A 21,116-nucleotide genomic window follows, 5' to 3' on the forward strand; every position below is an offset into this window, starting at 1 on the left:
TGGAGGAAAGGGAGTGGTTTGAGAATTTTTAGCCTGTCAACACAATTTTATAAGAATCAAATCAGAGAAACAGATTTAGTATTGTAACAGCTTTATGGACTTTTGGAATAAGTGCTGCTTAACACTTGCAAGAAGCTGCTTTTGTTAATTTAGTCCACGTAGCTATTTTCAGCTGATAAACCACAACAGAGTCCTTTTATCACAGTGGGAAGCTTCCCTCTCCCTTCAGATTTTGAGCAAAAACAATTCTGTGGGGTAATAATTATTCCAGATGCACTGTACCATGTAAATTAATCTGTTGCTTTGGTAGTACTACTCCAAAAGCAATGCTGATGGTGTATGCTCAGAATGAGCCAATTAATTAGCCAAACTGTGAAATCAAATAAATCTCCCAGCAGTGACCTCGGTGTCACTGAATAAGGAAAGACATTAAGTTGATGTGTAGTTGCTTACAGTTGATGTAAAACCAGAATTTAAAAGGGCTAAATATTCTCCTTATTCTGACTTAAAATAGATGTTCAGGCTGGCAATCCATTGCTGGTGATGAGAGATAGATATTTGATGTCTATTTAGCTTTTTGTCTGATTCTGCTGAGAACAGGCACACAAAGCAAATGCCTCAAACAGGATATTTCTCTGGGAAGCTGCATCAGGGATACAATCAAAACCTATAGATTTCCTATTGATATCAGTGTGCATAGTACAATATCTCTGCCATACACAGCAGCTCACTGGAGCTAGCATCTAATTTAGCTTTGTGTAACACTTGGCCTCTCAGCTGCTGAACTTGGAAATACCCTTCAGCACTGACACCTTTATCTCATCCTCTCTGGGGGGTGAGAGTTTCCAGAAGCTCTGAGAAGCTTTCATGATTTTTGGACAACAGCAGTTCTCTCCATTCTTTCTATACTAACCCCAAAAAATAAAGCCTGATATTTGCAGCTTTTTACATAGCAAAGAAAGGAAATTTGAGTGTAGTATCAGGGTTGTACAGCAGCTTATGCACTGCAGGGTTGCAGATGTTATCAGCCACGGTATTATCAATATATTCTGATAGGACAGCAATTCAGTGATATTTTGCAAGAAGATGATTGCAGATAACTTAAAATCTTGTCAGGTTTTCATGCTGTCATCTATCATGGAACTACTGCAAGACACAAGTATTTTTTCATCCAAAGGAGAAAAGTCTGTACTGCATTTATTTAGAAGAGGTCAGAGTGATACGTGGAGGAGTTCGTTAGGTTATTCTATCCAGAATTTGATGTTCAACAGTCAGTAAGCATGTCTAACTTACTGCTGGGGATGTATGTAAGGAGTCAAGGGGCTTTTACCTGAGTGAGGCATCAATGGAAAGAGGACTCCCTCACTGGGAAACCTGTGTCAGGAGAGGAGGTTTTTAGGGATTCATACCAATGGTCCCCCAGCAAGTCCCATCGGGGCAATTGCCTTTTCACTTTCACTCAAAAACTCAGTCTGCAAAGTCAGCTTTCAGTTACTGAAGTTTGTTTCCCCTATTGGTTAAATCCTTCTGCATCCTAATGGTGACCAAAATAATTAATGCTGAGGGTTTTCTACAGTACAAATGGGAGTGCTGGTAATTCTTTCTCCACCCATTAGTTTTTGGCTAGGCTGCAGTAATGGTCATAGATCCCCAAAGCTATTTCTAGGTATCTAACTCCCACCAGTTTCAATGGAGAGTAGGTGCCTTAGTAGGAATTCAGCACCCAAAATTGTGGATACTTGAAACTATATTAAGACTTCTAAGGTATAATCAGTAAAAAGAGAAAGAATGCTTCATTCAGCTATGGATGTGTTGGTTCTGTGGTGTAAAATAATTCAAAATTGCGGCACTGTCACTAAGGAGAATGCTTATGCTTACAGGATGCTGATGCTTACGGGACAGACATGTACTGTATATGAGTTGTTATATTCCTGTCCAGAGTACTTGGTGTTAATCCCTCTGAGTATGATCACAAACTCAATTCCCCTGGGGTGGTATCTGTAGTATTGATAGTGAATGTATTTGTCTGTCAGTTAATTCTATCTACCTTGGAAAACACATGAATAAATGAAAAGGATTTTTCTGTCTGAGGTGAGGCATGAAACCTCTCTCTGGGTATACATATGCAAGCAGAAAAGTGATTCCTAATATTGCTTGAAAGATGGTTGGTAACAGTTTATATCTATCTTTCATGGAGGAGGGAATGGGCTTTGGATATTTGTTATTCTACAGAAGGTGATTAATAGTAAGACTTTAAATCTTATGAAAATTTTGGATCTTTCAAAAGCAAAGACCCCAGTATGTACTACTGCTGTTTCCTACTGTGTCCCAAATAGAAGGCTGGCACCGGGTGTAATTCAGTGTAGGATGTAGATGAAATGCAAAGACAAAGACCAATAGTGAACCCAGCAGGACATCACTGCTTCATTCTCCATGTCCCATTAGGTTTGTAATATGGATACTTTAAGCACTGAGGGTTTTTCCATTAAAGGAACAATATTCCTTTTTAAGGAACCTGTTGGTGATAATTTTCCTTCAGAGACTTCATTTGTACCGTGCTTTCTGTAGAAAATAGCAAACCAAATTTCTTCAAGTTTTATTTAATCCTTGCGAAGATGCACCTTTCTCCAGCACCTCCACCTTGGCTGATGCCTCGGCTGGCTGCGGGCTGAGGTCAGTTCTTGATGAGATGATAATGGTACAAATATCTCCCATACAACATTTGTTTAATAAAGCAAATTTATGGTTGCTTCCTGTAGCTGTTCACTTTCATTCTTTAATTTCTACCACTTCCCTGGTTCTTGGTTTCAAATCTACCCACAAAGCTCCCCTCAGAAGGTGACAGGCTTGGGATTTTTTTCTTTCAGATAAAGCTTGTCAAGAGGAAGTTATTACAATTAATAAACTATATTTCAGTAAAATACATTTGATACAATACTTTTGACTATGATGTAACTTAATTGAACAATTCCTGATTTACAGCAGTATGACTGAAAGGAAAATGAAGCTGGAAGGGTTGATCTGAAATGCTGATAGCACGAGTAGAGTGGAATAACCTGGTGGGAGACTTGCATAGAAGATAATGATGTGGGGAAATTCCTCAAAAAAATGAATTCAGAAAAATATTTTATTTCACTTGTACCAAAGTTGCATAATTTTAAAGTGATTAAAATTTAGAGTATTTTGAAAAATCTTAGTCTTCCACAGTTTATGAATTATGTAATATTGTACATACCAATACATTATTCAAAACAATACTTTAATTTGAATAAATCAAAACAAAATATTTTTATTTTATGCTGAAGGTATATTTTGACAGTGCTAAACCAAATTGGGAAATAATGCATTTCTTGCTTGAAAACCTTCTTTAAAACTTTCTTCTGCAGCTTCTGCTAAGCTGCACATTTCAACGTGAACACAACTCTTCAAAAGCCTGTAGACCAATTGTAATTTTAACGTTTCCTATACAGAACTAAAATATACTTCAAGTGCTGCTCTCAGACTAGATAAATATGCTATTGTTTACAGTCATGATAACCTTAAGATCTTGAAAATGCCTTAAAAATCAAATTACATGCTTTTATTTTCCCGTCAGTAAAAAAAAAAGAATAACAACCCAACTCATTTCATCCCTACTGTGATTTCCTCTGGCTAATTAAAGTGTACTCGACTGATATATTAACTGTGCAGATATAGGCAATCAAAATATTTAAAGGGACAAGCATCATCCCAGTGCTGTGCTCTCTAATGAGCTGTGCTGTTAACCCAGGACCAAGGGTGCATTTATGAGCCCTGCTGAGGTGAGTGTCCCAATGAGATGACCCAGAGAGTCTGTGCTGGACTGTCCTGCCAATGCTCCCACTGGGAGCTCATGTTGCTCAGTGAGGCTAATGCCAAGGGTGTCCCTGCTCCAAACACCTGCAGGACTCTTAGCAAGGCCTCCTATTCTTCCTCCCACAACCTCTTGCTCTAGTGCTGGTACCACAAACCCTCCTTGAAGCCATCTCACAGGTGTAAACCTATTGGGGTCAGTCAGTGCTGCTCTGCCTGCACCAACAAGCTCAGGCAGACTTTTCCTTGGGTGGAAGCAGTAAGAGAAACAGGATGCTAAAGCCACTGGTAAACACATTGCCCAAGGGTATGGTTGCTCTCAGCAGAAGCCTGCAATGCCAGCTAGTGCTGCTCCTCACTTTTGGAGAGGATGGACTCTTCGCTACCGAACTCTTCCAAAAACAACAGGTTTTGTGCTGACTAGAGCTGTCAATATGTCTGCAGCTTAGGATCAAAGATGAAAATAGGTTTTACACACAAACATATAGTACTAGCACATGTAATAAGTATTTTGAAGGAAATGGAGGTGTCATCAAGGTTAAAAAAGAGGGTAACCAAACAAAATAATCACCTTACTGAACAGCTACCCTCAGTGCAAATGGACAGATTTTCATAAGTAATGGCTAGTTAGCACTTCTGAATGTCTGACTTAACGTGGTGCTGATGAAAGAAGTTCTTAAGAAAAGATGATTCTTTACAAGCAACTGCCATTGACTTTTTTTGACATTGACATTTATGTTTATAAGTGGTGTGGATGGACTATTCTTCTCATTTAAATGCACGTGATATTTGTCTTTCCTATTTCTGGGTGTTCCAGCTCGCTGACAACTCTTTAATGCCAAGATTCAACATGTATTAATTTTTGCAGCTGTTAAGGAAGAGATAGGGAAAGGTTGAAGACTTAGTATTTCCATTCTAGCCTATCATATTATGTTATCATGCTCTGAGGCAATAAATAAGAGTGATTCATTCAGCACATGTAAACCTCTCCATTAAAATACTCAGTAGGCTAAAGAGACCAGCAGTGGTCTCCTGTGGTTTTTGTTTTCTTTAAATGTTAATATTTAGCTCATTTTATTTTCTATCTACCCTAAACAGTAGTGTTCTCTCATATTACTCCTGAGGTAGAAATGGGTATAAGTCTGATTTTTTGGGCATTCAGCCCACAGGGGATGCCTGAAGCCATTATCAGAAATGGTTTTGTTTGCTTTTACAATATGAATGGTAATTACATCCTAAATTCTGCTGCAGCTTTTTCTTATTCTTGAAAGATAAATCTTTTTTTCTTAAATATGGATTTATTTTCTACTATGATTTTCCTCAAGATCTTTGTTCCCTCCAATAATATTGTAGAATAACACATGAATTTCCAAAAGAAAGCTCTTTTCTTCCTCTTGCTGTTGCTTGTAATCCCATGGATTCACTATTTTTTCTTCTACATCTTTAAAATACATTTAGTTGTTGTTCTTAGGACAAACAATAACTGAAAAGACTTTTTTTAAAAGCTTGGTTTTTTCAGGCTATGACCTGAAATTGATGGGGAAAAAAAAATAGTACCATTTTCTGAGTGAAGTTTTGTTATACTAATAAGATTTAAGTAGAATGTATAATATGTGATCCAACATTTAAGTGCCCAACCTAAAGCAGTTCAATTTCATCCACCATCCAAAGCATATACAATAGCTTTATTCAAGTATTAAGTGAAAATAATTCATTTTCTCTTTACCAGAAGCCCCAATCAGTGCCCACTATGTCAGTCAAGGTCTGGTTGTAATGTTACCACTGAGTAGAGTGAAGAGCACCAGGGCTTTGTAGTAAAGTGAAATCTCTCCTGAAGGGCCCTTTTCCTTTTAAAGTCCTAATTGTAGATGATTACAGTTATTATTTCTTACACTGAAAATAAGAATTCCTATACACTGAAGTTGACAGATGATAGGACTTTAATCAACATCAATAGAAGTATCAGAACTGGCCTCAATGAGAACCTGTTTTGTTTCGTGTTTTACAAATTTGTACTTTGAGTGACTCGTAGAATTTCTGCAGTCATTTGCTTTGTCCTTGAACTTTCCATGTTTCATGTGTAGGGAGAGAAAGAGGGATGCTACTAATAGGGAAAATTATCAGGCCAATCTTTTTCTGTGTTGTGTTGATAGCAAGAGTAGTGAGTGTCCAAGGTAATCTGCCACTTCCCAAGGTAACACCTCAACTGTTTAACAAAGAAAAGTACCATAAGATATATAGCAAAAGATGACTGGGAGAGAAACTCTGTCCTTGGCATGTGTGTTGTTTCTCATGTGCTCTCTCCCTCTTCTTTAAACAAATGCTAGGAGCACAGTAAGTGCTGAATTGGAGTTCTATATTTTCAAGGACAAGTACAATATTATTAGAATAACAGACACATGGCTGACCCAGAAAAAAAGAACTGAGGATTTGAAGTACTAGAATGTAGAATTTGTCAGAAGACTGAGCAAAATAAGAGAAGTGATAACACTGATAACAGATTATATGGGATCTGCAATGAGAACTTATCATATTTTTGGCAGACAAAGCAGAGTAATTTTGATAGAATGTTGGGGCAACCAAGTTACTTGTAGTCTTTGTTTTTCTGTATTTCAATTTTATTTAAGTTTCCCCTTGTGAATATATTGTATGGTTCTTATTAGGATCGGGGGGAGGGTAAAGTTGCAGACTTTCCCCCAAAATATATTTCTCCAGCCATAGTATACAGGCTGTGTAGTCCTGTATCTATGCAATTGCAATACGATTCATGTAGTCATGGGGCAGTTCAAAATGACACCTAAAATTTCACATCCCCAAATTTCATAACAGCTTAACATCTTTCCACCACTAATATGTCTACCAGAGAAAAAAGAAGCTTCTAAGAGGCAATTGAAAAAGCCTTTTCTTTTGTTGAAAAGGGAAATCATCAATAGAACATCAGATGGTTGATCTGGCCAAATTTAAAGCTCTTTTGCATGGCAGGCCTACAGACATCCATGTTCCAAAAAAATTGAACAATTAAAATGAAATTTCCAACTTTTTGTTGTAATACTTGAGTAAATTCAGAAAAAAATCTACTTTAGATTGCGCATGCAACACCTACAATCCCTATGCTAAAGAGGAGAATGAATAGACTACTAGTACTACTATGGCAAATGAAGAGTACTTCCATGAACTCAGAATAGTGGGAAACAGAACACAGGGGTGTTTTTAGTAGACCAGTGATTTCATGCCTTTTACCATGTCAGCTCAGTGAAGCTATTCATCTTCACCAATAGGAGATGAGTAGCTGTTAATGAAGTCCTGGTACTGAACTATTGCAATTTTTGAGCTTCAGTGTTTTATTGGGAAGAGATAAAAAATTACTTCAACAAATATATTTTTAAAAAATTTACTGAAGAAAGTGTTTGTTCATGGCTTCAACCCTTTTTTAGGCTAAACTATCAACTATTCAAAGTGATTCTGTATTAAGTTTAATTACAGGCTTCATTTTCATTCGGAAAAGATTGATTCAGTTTAAAAGAGTTGACAAGAGGACAGCCAGTCCTTTGGAGGAGCAGTACTTTCTTATATTTTTGAAAGAAAATGTAGTCTTTTGAAAGCTTTTTGCAAGGTGACATTGAATTAAACATCGTCTTTGAATCAAAATGATTTGGTTCCTAATTCAGGTCTTCCAGTCAGATGAAACTGAAATGTTAGCTTTGAGATTTTTTCCAACTAAAACAATTGTTGGAATTAATGTTTCTACGTAACTTTTAGCTTTCATGAAACTATAGGTTTGGATGAAAATGTTTTTTCATCTGGATTTCTGACAAAATTGGAATATATTTTATGACCTATATGATTAAGATTGTTATTAAAATGCATGTGTAAAAAGAAATCTAAGGCTGACCTGACATTCAGAGATGCAAGGTGAAATTTGTATCCTTACTCTGTGGCAAAAATTTTGATGTCACAAAGAGGGGAAACGCTTTACCTGTTAGCATTCTCTTGAATCTTAGTTGAAATTGCATTCAATATTTTTAAGCAATTTATCTCCTCGTTTATAAAAATAAAAGCATATACATGCATGCAACACTGTTTTAACAATAGAACTTGTATTTTCAAAGCAGTTTTTAAGTCTCTGTTCAAATTCTCCAGGCTGAATAAAAATATAGAAAAAAAACATTAGGAAAAAAGCCATTCCCTTAGGCCCGCATCCAGCCAACTTGTTGAGAATATCTTAACTATAAACAAATCACAAAACCCAAAATCTCTGAAGAATGGTTGAAGGGAGTTTCTTATCCCAGAATTAGAAAAATTTTAATCTGTTATGAGAGTGCTGAGTCTCTGGAGGGGTCACTGGGGTTATTGAATAAAAAGTGATTAAGCTGTCAGACTGACCATGTAAAATGCTATGATTTAGTGCAGCTGCACTGGTTTTCCACCGTCATTTAACTTCCACCAGTTGGTCATATTGGTGCACCCCTAGAAACATTGGGTGGTTTGGGTTGGAAGGGACCTTAGAGATCTTCAAGTTCCACCACCCTGCCATGGGCAGGGACACCTCCCACTAGCCCAGGTTGCTCAAAGCTTCATCCAGCCTGGCCTTGAACCCCTCCAGGGATGGGGCATCCACAGCTTCTCTGGGTTAGTGATGAATCCTGCAGGTTAGGGAACATCCCAGTGAAGTTCATGCTATGAAGGAGCTTCATGTGCTCAGAATTAGCATCATGTCACAGGACGTTCCTGTTCTTGCAGGCAAGGCTTACAGGAGTTTTGTCTCCTGTGAAATGGTTTATACTTCCTTTTTGCCTACAGGAGTATTTGATTTTAAACAGATCCTCATTTCTCAAAGAATATGCTAAATTAGGCCACTCTTAGAAGGTGTTGGAAGGTATCAGGAATTATGTCTTTATTGAAACTAAATATGAGTTACTTCTCCCTGCTGAATCCAAGATACAAGCTGCTATAGAGTTTCTAGGAGTTTATAATTATTATTTCCATTCCATATGGAACTTAATTGTAAATCTGCCAACGAATTGAGCATTGAACTTGCCTGCCTGGATGAGTTTGGAATTTATTATTTCAATTTTATTTCCCACACTTTTGGTAGGAAATATTTTGTATTCTTCAGTGGAAAAACTCATACTGAATTTACAGCCCTTTCTTCATCAATAAATTCAGGAAAATCAAATTATTGTTAGGCATAAAACCCTAAATAGTATATTATGAAAGTATGTTTTGAGACAAGGCATCATCTTGTTTTATGAGATGTAGTTCAATGTTAATAAGGTGTTAGAGTCTTGTATATGAGACACTTGGAGTGATTTTTTTGTTGTTAAAAGATGGTACGGGAAATAAGTAATTATTAGTGAATATTTTTACTACTATTAATTTGCTTCTGTTTGTGTTATTTCCAGTGCTTCCATTTTCTGTCCTCTTTACACTGGCTATTTTTAATTAGGATCCAAATTTGAACGTATTACTCATCCTGATGAGTAGTAACTGCCTTATGCAGCCTTGCCGTTTTCAGGAAGCTATTTTTGCAAATAAGCACTGACCAGTGCTGTTACAGGAATTACCCTTCCTGGCAGGGAGGGGAAGGCTGAGGGGTGTGTGCTGTCTACAAGCTCCTCATTATACAAGACATACTTGGGCCACTGCAGGCTGGTGAGATTTCCCATTAGGAATATAGAGAGTATGAAAATTTGTGCTATATTTATGCCTACCCTATTCCTCCATCACTTGCACCATCAACGACAGCCCTGTTGACTTCAGATCTTTCCCTGGAAACAAGGACAGAGCAGGGCTAAATATTGTTCTGAAGCTGCTCTGAAATAAATTAGCAGAATCTAGGTGCTTTACATAAAATTTGTAAGCTCTGTATGATAAACTGAACAACAGGATGGAAACCCTGGGTAGGTTATACAAAATCAAAGCAATGGATGGTTTATAACTTGTGGCCTGTCACATCCATCCTAAATCTCACAAAATTAAACCTATAACTTCAAATGCAGTTGAATTCTAGGCAGAGCAAAAATTATAAATTGTAAAGGCTCTCCAGAGGGCTTTGCAAGGGTCTAAATCCATTCATTTGGCCATGTATTAATGAAGAGAAACAATGTGTTGGAACACTCATTCCCTAAAAAGACCCAATGGAAGTATAGTGGTCTTAACGCCAAAATTGTCAATATTCAAGGCCGAAACCAAATTGTCATAAATTTGAGGGAAGGATAAAAGTTATCTTGTTTGTACCAGAAATGGGTGATTTACTAATTTGAGCTCCTTCTAAAGTTTTCTAACATGAAGAGTGTTATATCTATTCATGAAACTCTGCAAAAGACTGGAGTCCAATATCAATCCTAAAGAGATTAAATACTTAAGCATTATACTGTCCTCTAAATTAAGGAAGTTGTATAAGCTTAATTTCCAGAGGATTCTAAATGTGATTAAACTGGATATGCCATGATTAAATATCTTGCTGCTATCCATTTCTGGGTGGATTAACTCTGTTAAAATGAACTCCTCTGTAATATTTATTTCAGATAACTCCCTGGGAGATTTTTTTTTTACTCTTTTAGAATCTTGCCCATATTTTGTCAGTTTTGCACAGAAAAATAAAAAGTCTGACTGAAAGCACAGATATTACACAAGTCTGCTGAAAGCTCCTAGGTCCTCCTCAGATTTGCATGCTAGCACCAGCCTTCTCTGGCAGCTGCATTAGATTATAGGGGAATCTGCTTTGCACAATCTGAGCTGAGGCTTCTCACATTCCAACTTTGGAGATTGCTACAACTGGATTCTCCACAGCCTCCAAGACTTGCCCAATACCTGGGCAAGAAAAACCTCCCAAAAGCCTTCATAAAGCTTCCAGCCAGTCACCAGCTCTGATAAAATGGGTTTCTTGTCTTTCTGTGTCTGACACTGGTATGTCTAAATGGGTGAAACAGTATTTTTGTAAGAATTAAGAGGTAATTTCACCGTGAACTGGGATTTACAAAAAGGTCCAGAGGGTTTTGTTGTAGCCTTGCGTATTTCCCTGCATTTTACAAATGTATTGAACTTCAGTCTTCCTTGCAAACTAGTAGACTAGGAAGTACTATTTTCATGTAATTCGTTGCTGTGAGATTGTGAGGGGTAACTGAGGGCTCCAGTTCCCAATATTCTTTAAATGGACACATTTCATGAAAGTTTTGGCCACAATGGACATTTCAGACCATTTTATGCTTCCAGGACTACAACAGCTTGCAGCAGGGAAAATGTCCCCCTTTTTTAATAACATTTTTAGATGTTAACTGTTATCTGAAAGAGGGACAAGGTGAAGTCCAGCCCTTGTGGTGCCTGTTTGTGGAACCTCCCACTCCACTCCACCTCGGTGTGACTCACTCGTGGCTGATCTGTGTGTTAAATTTTACGTGAGAGAAACATTTCTTCAGTTACACATTTTTCCCTGGCAGACCTTACTTTTTCTTACTCTCACATTAGATATGAGACCTGCTGGATGATAACAGAGGTGAAAGTATATTGACCTGCTGGCAGCAGTTATGTGAAGTGTGTCTGTGAGGTTATAGGGAGACCTGTGATAAGCTATACCCCAACATACAATAATATAGTTAAACCTGTGTCGAGGCAATTTGATTCACTCAGAGTTGCAGAGGACCTGGATCACGCAAATATATTTTCTAATTTACTCTAAAATTATCTGCCAAAAAAATCAAGAAGCTTCCTTCTGTAGTTCCACATGGATCATTAAGGGTGTAGTGTGTGCTTTCTCATCTGCCTGCTCTGTCCTGCTGCTCCTGAGTACAGAGACATGTAGGAACCTTTTACCAGTTATTTTAACCTGCAAAGATATTAATGTATGCAATTTTTTATATACTCATTATCCATTTATTATGAGGTGAACCACTCTGAGTTCATTAGTATAAGCTCGCTAAACTATTCCTGAGGTTACTGTTGATGTTTTAATAGCTTTTGTTGAGTTCATCCATTACTTTTATCCTCGGTACTTTAAAAATACAAGTTGTTCTCTCTGTAATAGCTACCTCACATTCTTTCTTTCTCTGACCTTATGTCTAAATGTATATATATGTATTTGGCTGCCTTGCTCTCTCTGCTTTCAGCTGGCCTAATGGATAAATCATATACAGAAGAAAGGTTTTTAAGCCACTAGGTTTTTTTTCCTCCCATTTAAAGCCAGTTCAATTCAAATAAACATCAAATTTACCTGACTGCATCTGCTTGTCAGATAGGTGAATGTCAAAAATCTGTGGTCTATTATGTATAAATGCTTGAGACTGCAAAATCAGTAGTCTGGTCAACACCTTTTAAAAAAAATTCCCCTGACACATGTTCAATGAAACTCTGGAAAATATAGAAAAAAATTCAAAGAGATCCTATCATATTACATAATATCCTTCATGCGGCCAAATCCCATCTCACTGGGAGAAGATAGCTCACAGAAATGCCATCTCAGTGGAGTGAAAGTAAATAATGCTCTTCAAGTTTCTTACCCCAAATGCCAATGATCAGGTCAACACAAGAAAACTGCCCCAAGCACCTGCTCACAGTGAATGAAAGGTCTGTCAACAACAAAGTTAGCACTATTCATGATCTGATTTTTGGATGAAACACTAACCCTAGCCTGAAGCAGAAGGACCGAGTTTAATGTCACCACTTCAGCTCAGTCCAGTATTACAAGTTTCTCAGTACAGTACAAAACAAGCCCTCCAGAGAAGAAATGGCAGCAGCAATCTGTCAGATATTTACTGAGCCTTTCTTAACTCACTCTTGCATTGCTGTGCCCAGCATCTGTCTGCAGAGGCATGGACTTTGGCTCTCTTGTATAGCAGTGGAGTGGGCAGCCCATGAGGGCTTAACTGTCCTACAGAAAAAGAGATTTTTCTCAAGCTCCCTGGCTTCCTTTGCATGCCAGCCACTACTGATCTGTAAAAGAAATACTGATATCAAGCTGGAAAAATTGAACTTTGCTTATTCCTGTTTCTGTGTGTTAAATTACTTTTTTTTACATGGCATTGCAAACTAGTATGTGCAAGATAATGTGCTAACCTGAGTGCATGAAGGCTTGGAAAGCACGTACTCAGATATGTGAATTTCATGGTAATTCAGTCGAAGTTAGAAGTTGAAAATGTTGGTTGGGATTTTTTTTGTGGAATATATAGGGTCCTAAATAACCAAAAGAGATATCAGGCTGATCTGAGTAAACATGATTTTTCAGCCCTTTTATAAGACAGCTGTCAAATGGCAAAAGGATCTATTGGCAATATGGCTGCTCTTGAGTTAGCTACAATATTCCTCTCTCCCTATAATTTTCCTTTTCACCTGCCAAACCTTTCCATTTATATGCTTATATCCTGTTATTATATAAAATCAGGATGACAAATTGTATGTCTGCAGCCCTCTTTGTTCCTATTCTCCAGCCCAGTGAACATTCCTGGCGTACATCAGTTTTATGTGAATGGAGGATGTTTGGGGTTTGTGAAAAATGTTGCTCTGCATGATTCATTTTACTGCAGCTAATGCCAGGTAAAAAAACCCTCCGAACACCCCTATTGAAAATAATAGCCTGCTTCTCGGACTTTGCACATATATTTCTTTTTTTTCTGGTTGTTCTTTTGTTTAAGCCACTATCCGGGTAGAATAATCAGGTCTCTACAAGCAGAAACCTATCAACTATGGCATGATATATTATGGTTTCTAAGCATCAGTCACACATCTCAGCGTACAGGCTTCGTACCTTATTTATTTTCAGTTTCCAAAGCTGTGCCCATCAGCAAGCCAGGAGCCAAGCCCTGGCATGGGCAGGGGGAATGCAGTGGGCTCCAGCTCACAGGCAGCGCATGGACCCTTTGATTCATCCTCCCTCAGTGACAAGGCAGATGCTGACAAGATCAGTGTGTACTTATACAGGAATAACTGTAAAAAGCGGAGATGAAATCTTGGTTCCACTTACATCAGGCATAAAACTCTCATTGACTCCATTGGGGCCAGGATTTTATTCCTGATATGAATTTTCCCTGTCAGACAATTTAAAGATGCTTTTATGAGGAAAGGAATCTCGCCATCTCAAATACCGTGTTTGCAATTCGGGAAATCTCTGACATATGTTTTAAGAGTGTCTCATATTTCCTACCGGGAAACTTTATGATGGCAGTAGCATTGTGGGAAGATAGCTTCCTGAAGGCTGTGATAACAAAGCGGAGATGTTCAGTGACACTGCTGGAGGTCGTTGTAAAGTTACAACTTTTTCTTTTATTTTTAATCAACTTTTTAAGCCTCACTGTGTTGTTTAAGTAAAAAAGAAGTGTTGTTGTTTTTCTTTAGGCCTCTTTCATTCAGATCTAATACTATTTGATGTACTTGTAGTAGAAGACATACTTGTCTCTTTCATTTTTATGAATGTCTATATTTTATTATTTTAATAACACATTAAAGACCTGATCCAAAAGCCTTTCAAAGCAATAGGTGGATTTCCCTCTCATTCAGTGGAGCCTGAATCATTAATATGAACAATATATGGTGGGGTTTTTTTTTGCAAATGCCATAAATACTCATGAGCTTCTGAATGTTTAAGTCTGTAATTGAAAACCCACTTCATATTGCCTTTGTTTCTTCCATGAAGCTACCTTGTCCTGTACCAACTGTGCAGTTATCAGCAAAAGACCATGCAGTATTTTGTGGTAACACAGTATATAGTGTCACTGCTCTATGCAAGTTTAGCACAAAATATAACCCTCTTAAAATTACAATGCATTTATCATCTAGCTTGGTTCAAAGAACTCACAAGCTGCAAAAGAATTTAATTAAAACATGGTGATTTAATAGGCAGGTTCCATCTATTGTTTACTTGGGCGGTTGAGATTCTGTTTAAAATTAGGTCCCAAATTTAATTTAGGCTTCTACCAACCTTGTCATAGAAACAAGACTCGTGTAGAAAGAGGTGAGCTGCAGACAGTGAGAGTGGCTTCTTTCCTTTTACATAGTCACAGAATAGTTTGGGAAGTTGAAGAATGTGGTGTCCACGTTTCTTTTCTATGAGGATCATGAGAAAAAAAGCCTATTTGCTTCCAGGAGGTTTCCGTGGTGCTCCTAAACCGAAGGTGGGGAGGCGAAGTGGTCATGCCTGAGTGGAGTAGACTTGTATGGGCAGCCCTGGGAAAGGTTCAGGTTGCCTCTTACTGAGGCTGTGGAGACCAGAGGCAGAGTTTGTCAGCTTGAATTGCTTTGTTTTGTGCTCATCATCTGTTCCGTTTTCAAATACGGAGATGTTCCCTGAGGCAAAGGACTTTTCAGGACTAAAGTTGGTTTTAATTTCTTTCCTGGGCTTATGATACCCAGCTTACAAAAGGATACCACAAAAGGTCCGAGATGCATTCTATAAGAACAGATTCCTATAAAACTATAACTAGTAAAGAAAAGGTGCTGCAGCACAGCAAATCCTGAGAAGAGAAGGGAGTCACTGCCGTTTAGTAGAGCAGTGAATGTTCAATAGCACAGGGGACCTAAAAAAGTCTTCTCCTCAGTACCGAGCGCTTTCCTGCACCTGTAAACCCAGAGACATGCTTTCATGTGTGCTCACAGAGCTAAGGTTGGCATACCCTTGTCCACAATTGTCTTTCAATAATTTCATAGAAAATGATGCAAAGCAACCAGCACTGGGGACTCATACCTGCAGGATCATGGTGCAACAGAGGATTTGGGGGACAGTCTGTTTTTTGTAAGCCTCTCTCCTTTACAAGGCAGATATATCCTTCTTTATACAGATGGATCTTGGTGTGACTCAAGGAAGATATTGTACATGGCTTCTATAAACAGAAAAAATGTAAAAAATCCTACCACGAACTGGATGATTTAATGTACATATAAGAAAAGGCACTGTGCCAGTTTCTCAGTTTCTGTCACAGTTTTAATGAAAAGTGATTCTAGCATTTGAAAAATCTTAAAAGCTGTCCCAGCCAAATGTCATGTTTCTATATATTATCTGAGCTGTAAATCTAAGTTTTAGTAGGATATTACCTACATCGCTTGATAAAAAGCAGTAGTTAATAATTTCTTATTACAAAATTAATTCTTATTTATCATAACCATAGCTATATAATGAAAAATTTAAGGAAATTTCCTCTACATTGCAAAATGATCCATGGGAAAAATATGTTAATTCAGTTTCTCTCCCCAAATCTATTATGTGCTCACTGTTAATGTACTGCAGTCCTAATTCACTGCATCCAGCAATCTGCTTGAGTAGTCAGTACATGTGTTTGCTCATCAGAGAGCCCAGCTTTAACATCCATACCTTGACTCTTAACAGAAAATTGAAGCTGAAATGCCTGCTGTGTTTTGCATATCAGTAACCCAGTTTATTCAAATTCACAGCTCTAAAACCACTTGTGCCCATCAGGCTTTTGAAAATTGAGAATTCTGCCCTAGCCCTTCGTGCAGGAAAGTGTGATGGTCCAGCACACATGGGCTATGTCAACACTAATGTCCTTACAGAAGTTGACCAAATGAATTATAAATCCATGGGTTTGGGAAAAATCATTTATGCAGTTAGTTGGATTGAATGGTGCAGGGATGACATTGCTGCCAGTGGCATCGGTAACTGTCTGCAATGCCCAGACTACCTATAGACATGCTATGGAGAGCATTGGTTGGTGTTATGACGGTGGCTCAGCAGCCCATGCCTCTAGTCTGTGCCACTCTGTCGTTTTAGACTGTCTTTGGGTTAAAGGACTGTTTCTTCCTCCATGGTCAAAAAGCATCAGTCTCATTTTTTTTGTTACCTTGAGCTGAACAACAGCTAGGGCATGGCGTGATGTGACCCCCCACCCGCCAAGGAGCTGGTCTTGGGTATCGTCTCCTTTGGAGGGAGCCCAGGTCAGGAGGAGCTCCACTGGGTACTTTTGACACTCACAGCCTCAGGTCACCAACTTTTATGTCACCGGTGGGTTTTGCCACTGTCTACAGGGTTTAATTATTATTTTAATGTAACTTGGCCAGGTGCCTGTTCCCTCGCCTTGGTGGGACCCTACTCTGCTGAGAACTGCTGTTTCTGCTGAATAGAGCCATAAATTATTTACATTACCTTCATATAGCAACTTATTGACTACAGCATTGTAAAGTACCCTATTAATGTTTTAAGCTTTTCACTTTATTTTAGTACAAGTAAATTATTTAGGAAATGTTAAAATGCTTTATGCTTTGACTAATGAGAAGGAAAGTGTAGACTGCATCTTACTTTAATTGGATGTTTACCCTATCCTGTAGAAATCAGGCATTTATTATTTCATACTTAATTAACTATGCATACAATCCCTGATGGATATGCATTCAGTTTTTCCACTTGATCTAGTCATTAAGAGCCATAAATGTGCAGATTATTTTTTCTTGGAAATATGAAAATTCTGGTTTTCAGGTGACTTGGTTACCATATAAAGAGTCAGTTACTATATTGCTGATCATAGTGATGCATTCAGTTCTCTAAATTAATGCGATGCAGTACATTAAATTGAGGATAATGTAAATTGATTCAAGTGATGCAAAACTCAGTCACCCTGAACTGACTGACTGTCTTTGAGTCTCTCTTTTATCTTTGTTAGCACAGAAATATTCTCCAAGATTACTTTTATTATGTTGTAGCACACGATAGTTATTTTTATGCAATATTGCAGTGTTGTATGAGGACTTAAGGAATGTTTGCAGTATTTCAACATTGTCTTGATTGTCTTCTGGATAGAGCTGTGGAGTATCCACTTTTGTCCTAAACCATTTGCTTAGATCACAAATAGTAGCTCAACCATCCACAGAGGTGGGATAAAGGGCCTAGCAGTAAGACAGACTTTGCGTTGTCCCTCACCTGCCTGATAGAACATTTTCTTAGAATAAATAATCAGAATGAAATTTGTGAAAACCAGCAGAGCACAGTCACTAAAAATGCAGTCCCTGCTTCACTCTGATCACAAGACAGCCAGTGCTGCTCCTTGGCTTGCCACAAAACTTGCTTTTAGCTTAATCTTATTATTTCTCTTGTTGATGTTTTTATTTTGTGTCACAGCTCTGAAACCTATTGATTAACAAACACCTAAGCTAGTGCCTGATCCTGAGCAATGGCAATCTGGAAGTCAGGAGCAGTTTAATGCTGAGAGCGTGTTTCAGGCGAGGCCTTTGACAGACAAGCCATGTAATACGTTGTAATGTTGTACCAGGGAAAAAGAGTTGGACAATGACTACAGGAAAAAAAGAGCCATAAAAGACCAGGCAGCAGGTTCTTCCTTATGTATATTTGATCAGCCAGCTGTTGTCGTGGAGTTTGCTTGCAATGGTGGCATTTTCTTCTAAAATAAAGAACTTCAAGCTCCAATTTGAGAAGCAGCAGATTAGAAAGAGCAAGTTTCTAACCAAAGGAGATGCTGGAGGAGGAAATTAAAGCAAAGGAATTCTTCAGACAGCAAAGGAGGGTGCTGTCTGAGTCAGGAGAACTGCTGAAGAAGGATCAGCAAGCTGTGAGAATGAGGATGGCAGAGAACTTCTGGAGAAAGTCAGGGATGCCCCATGCACAGGAGCACTTGAATAATGAGGATTTAGTTCATGCAGCTTTTGTGTTTTTCAGTGTGCATGCTTTCTAACAGCAGAAATGCTGTGAAACAGTAAGAGCCCACTTCACGTCTGACAGCCCTGCCTCAGGGAGCCCTCCTAAACTTCCCCTGGCTAAAGGGGATCTGAACACACAGCATGGCTAACAGGGGCAGGAGTAGCACTAATAAAGCAAATTCAGGTCTGGTCTGATTTCCCAGCCATTAACATCAGAGCATAACCACTGTCACATCAGAGTGCTTTGTGCCAGGTCCTGATTAGATGAAGTGGAGGTCAACAAAAATACAGGGCACTTGCCTGTTGCAGGAGTTGCAGAATGTTGGGTGACAGTAATTGAGACAAATTAGTCTATCCCAACATGTAATATCTTAGCAATTTTCTTAAAACCATCCGTTTAAAAACTGCTTTCCAAATTACTGTACAGGCTTCATAAAACAATTATAGGAGTGCAAACAAACCCCATCACACTGATGTGATAATTACCCTCCAGGCTCCTGATCTTTTGGGTTGCCTTCATGGCACAAAATTGAGGCTTAGAAGTTAATTCCTTCCTCTGTGGGCTGGAGGAAATGGCCATTTACAGATGCATGCTCTACTTGTGTGTAAATTTGAAATGCACCATTTACTGGTCTGTAACTAATTCTGTCCTTGTGGTAGCTGAGTTTTAGAATTTTCTCAGATATTTCCAAATATTCTACTTTTTCCAGGGAAAACACGTTTCTTCTTATGAGTAGTTATGAAACATACTATTTGTGTAACATCGATGTCAACAAGGACTCCAGCTGAGGTTACAGCACAATGGGAAGAAATGCATCCCTGTGATGAAGAAAAAAATAAAAATCTACATGGAGTGTTTAGCTTGGAAAGGGAGTGCAGATATTTCAGTGCTGGTGATCTCTTTAGTCCAGAGGTAAAGCTGAAAAAATCCTGGACTCAACAATGATGCTATGGGATAAACCTGGCTGCTCATTTCTAACTTTTTGGTAGGAAAAAAATGGTGATTTCTTGATACCTATCCTAAAAGATGTTGATATAAAAATATTTTAAATTAATATTTCTGCTTACTTTCACATTTCAGGATTCTTGATTCCTATTATACTCCTGGATTCATTACTTCGCTGTGTCCGTCCATTTCACAGGCAAGTTAGCCTGAAATTGCATTTTGAACTTTTGAAACGAAAAGTGCATTCAACCCTTTCTGTGGTCCTGGATTGTCCCTCTGTTTTCACATAGCGTAAAAAGGCAGAAAGGCATCTAGTTTTCAGTATTGTTTATAAATCACTTTTACTCTCTTGTAAACCTGCTGCAGAATAAGGGATAATAACTCTATTACACTGTATTAGCCCATTGCCTGCAGCTCCTTGAAAGAGGTTTACATGCTATAGAGAACATGGAAGATGTGCCAAGAGGAAAACTATTACTTCTTTACAGATGGGGGGGAAAAAAGTGCCAAACTGTGATGAGCTTATGCTGTCCTGGTTTGGAGTTTTTTTTTTCCCCAAAAAAATGCAGGTCTGCTGCTTGAGCTCAATACAAGACTCAAGCTTCTCTCCTAGTTAGCAAAGTAACATTCATGACTGTAGGAGAAACTGTGTGGCCAGAACTCTTCCTAATATTACCCAGGCAATTCCTCTAAGAGCTCTCCTATTTTTTTAGAAATATAGAAAAATGGAGACATAAAGAAAAGAACATATTAGCTTTTTTTATCACTTAAGCCATTTTGGTCAAAAACTGAATTTTTAGAGATGAAAACCCAGCAATCTAGATACAGATGGATAAGAAAAAGGCTATTTCCTATCCCACAGCAATTCTTTCTCTTGAGATGTCAACAACTTTATCATTCTTATTGGGGATGAAGTGATGCTCTGAAATAAGAGGGAAAAAGAGTTCCTCCAAAGAGCCACAGCCTTATGTTGGAGATACTTAATCAAGATCTCTAGGACCATGACAAACGCAGGTCGAGGCATCTCAAGAAGCCATTTATTCATTCAGCACAGAGATAGGATTAATCGCGTTGTACCTGTCCTTAGAAATTTCCAATGATAGAGATCCCACAGCTTTAAAATGGAAAGAATTGTATTGCTTAATGTAATTTCCTTTAAATGTATTTTACATGTCTTTTTTTTCCTGATGTTCATCCTGTGTCTTCTCCCAGATATTTGTAGCAGAGCAGGGAATTGTTTGCCTTTGAAGTCTGCTAGTCATGACTTCACAAGTCTGTTGTTCCCTATTTACACCACAGCAATATCAGATTTATCATTAGAAATGCCATTTAAGATTGACAAAATTGGTAAAATCTTCCACTAGAGACTTGGTTTCTTTATTGTTTAGCATTTGATGGAAATTCTGCAGGAAAGTTCTCATGGTGTTGTAGGGTCAAAGTGGAGTATGTCCAGAAACATTTGGGAACACAGCGGAACAGGTATGAATAAGCACAGGACAAGTGGTTTCACTACCAGCCCTCTCATAGATCACTTCAATTCCTGAGATTTTTAAGAAAGAGGTAGCTTAAAGAAAATAAATCCATTCACTTCACAGTGAAGAGCTTGCCTGGGGAGAAGTAAGTGGGTGCTGCAGTACTGCCCATTTTGAGAGGTGTTTTCCCAGGTAAATTCTATTTTTGTCAGGTGGATTCAGCCAGATTCTGAAATTTGTGACTTGATATAGCGTTTTCTTTTAAATATAGGCTCTTC

The sequence above is a fragment of the Pterocles gutturalis genome, unplaced genomic scaffold (assembly GCF_000699245.1).
Source record: "Pterocles gutturalis isolate BGI_N339 unplaced genomic scaffold, ASM69924v1 scaffold23067, whole genome shotgun sequence".
Lineage (NCBI taxonomy): Eukaryota > Metazoa > Chordata > Aves > Pterocliformes > Pteroclidae > Pterocles > Pterocles gutturalis.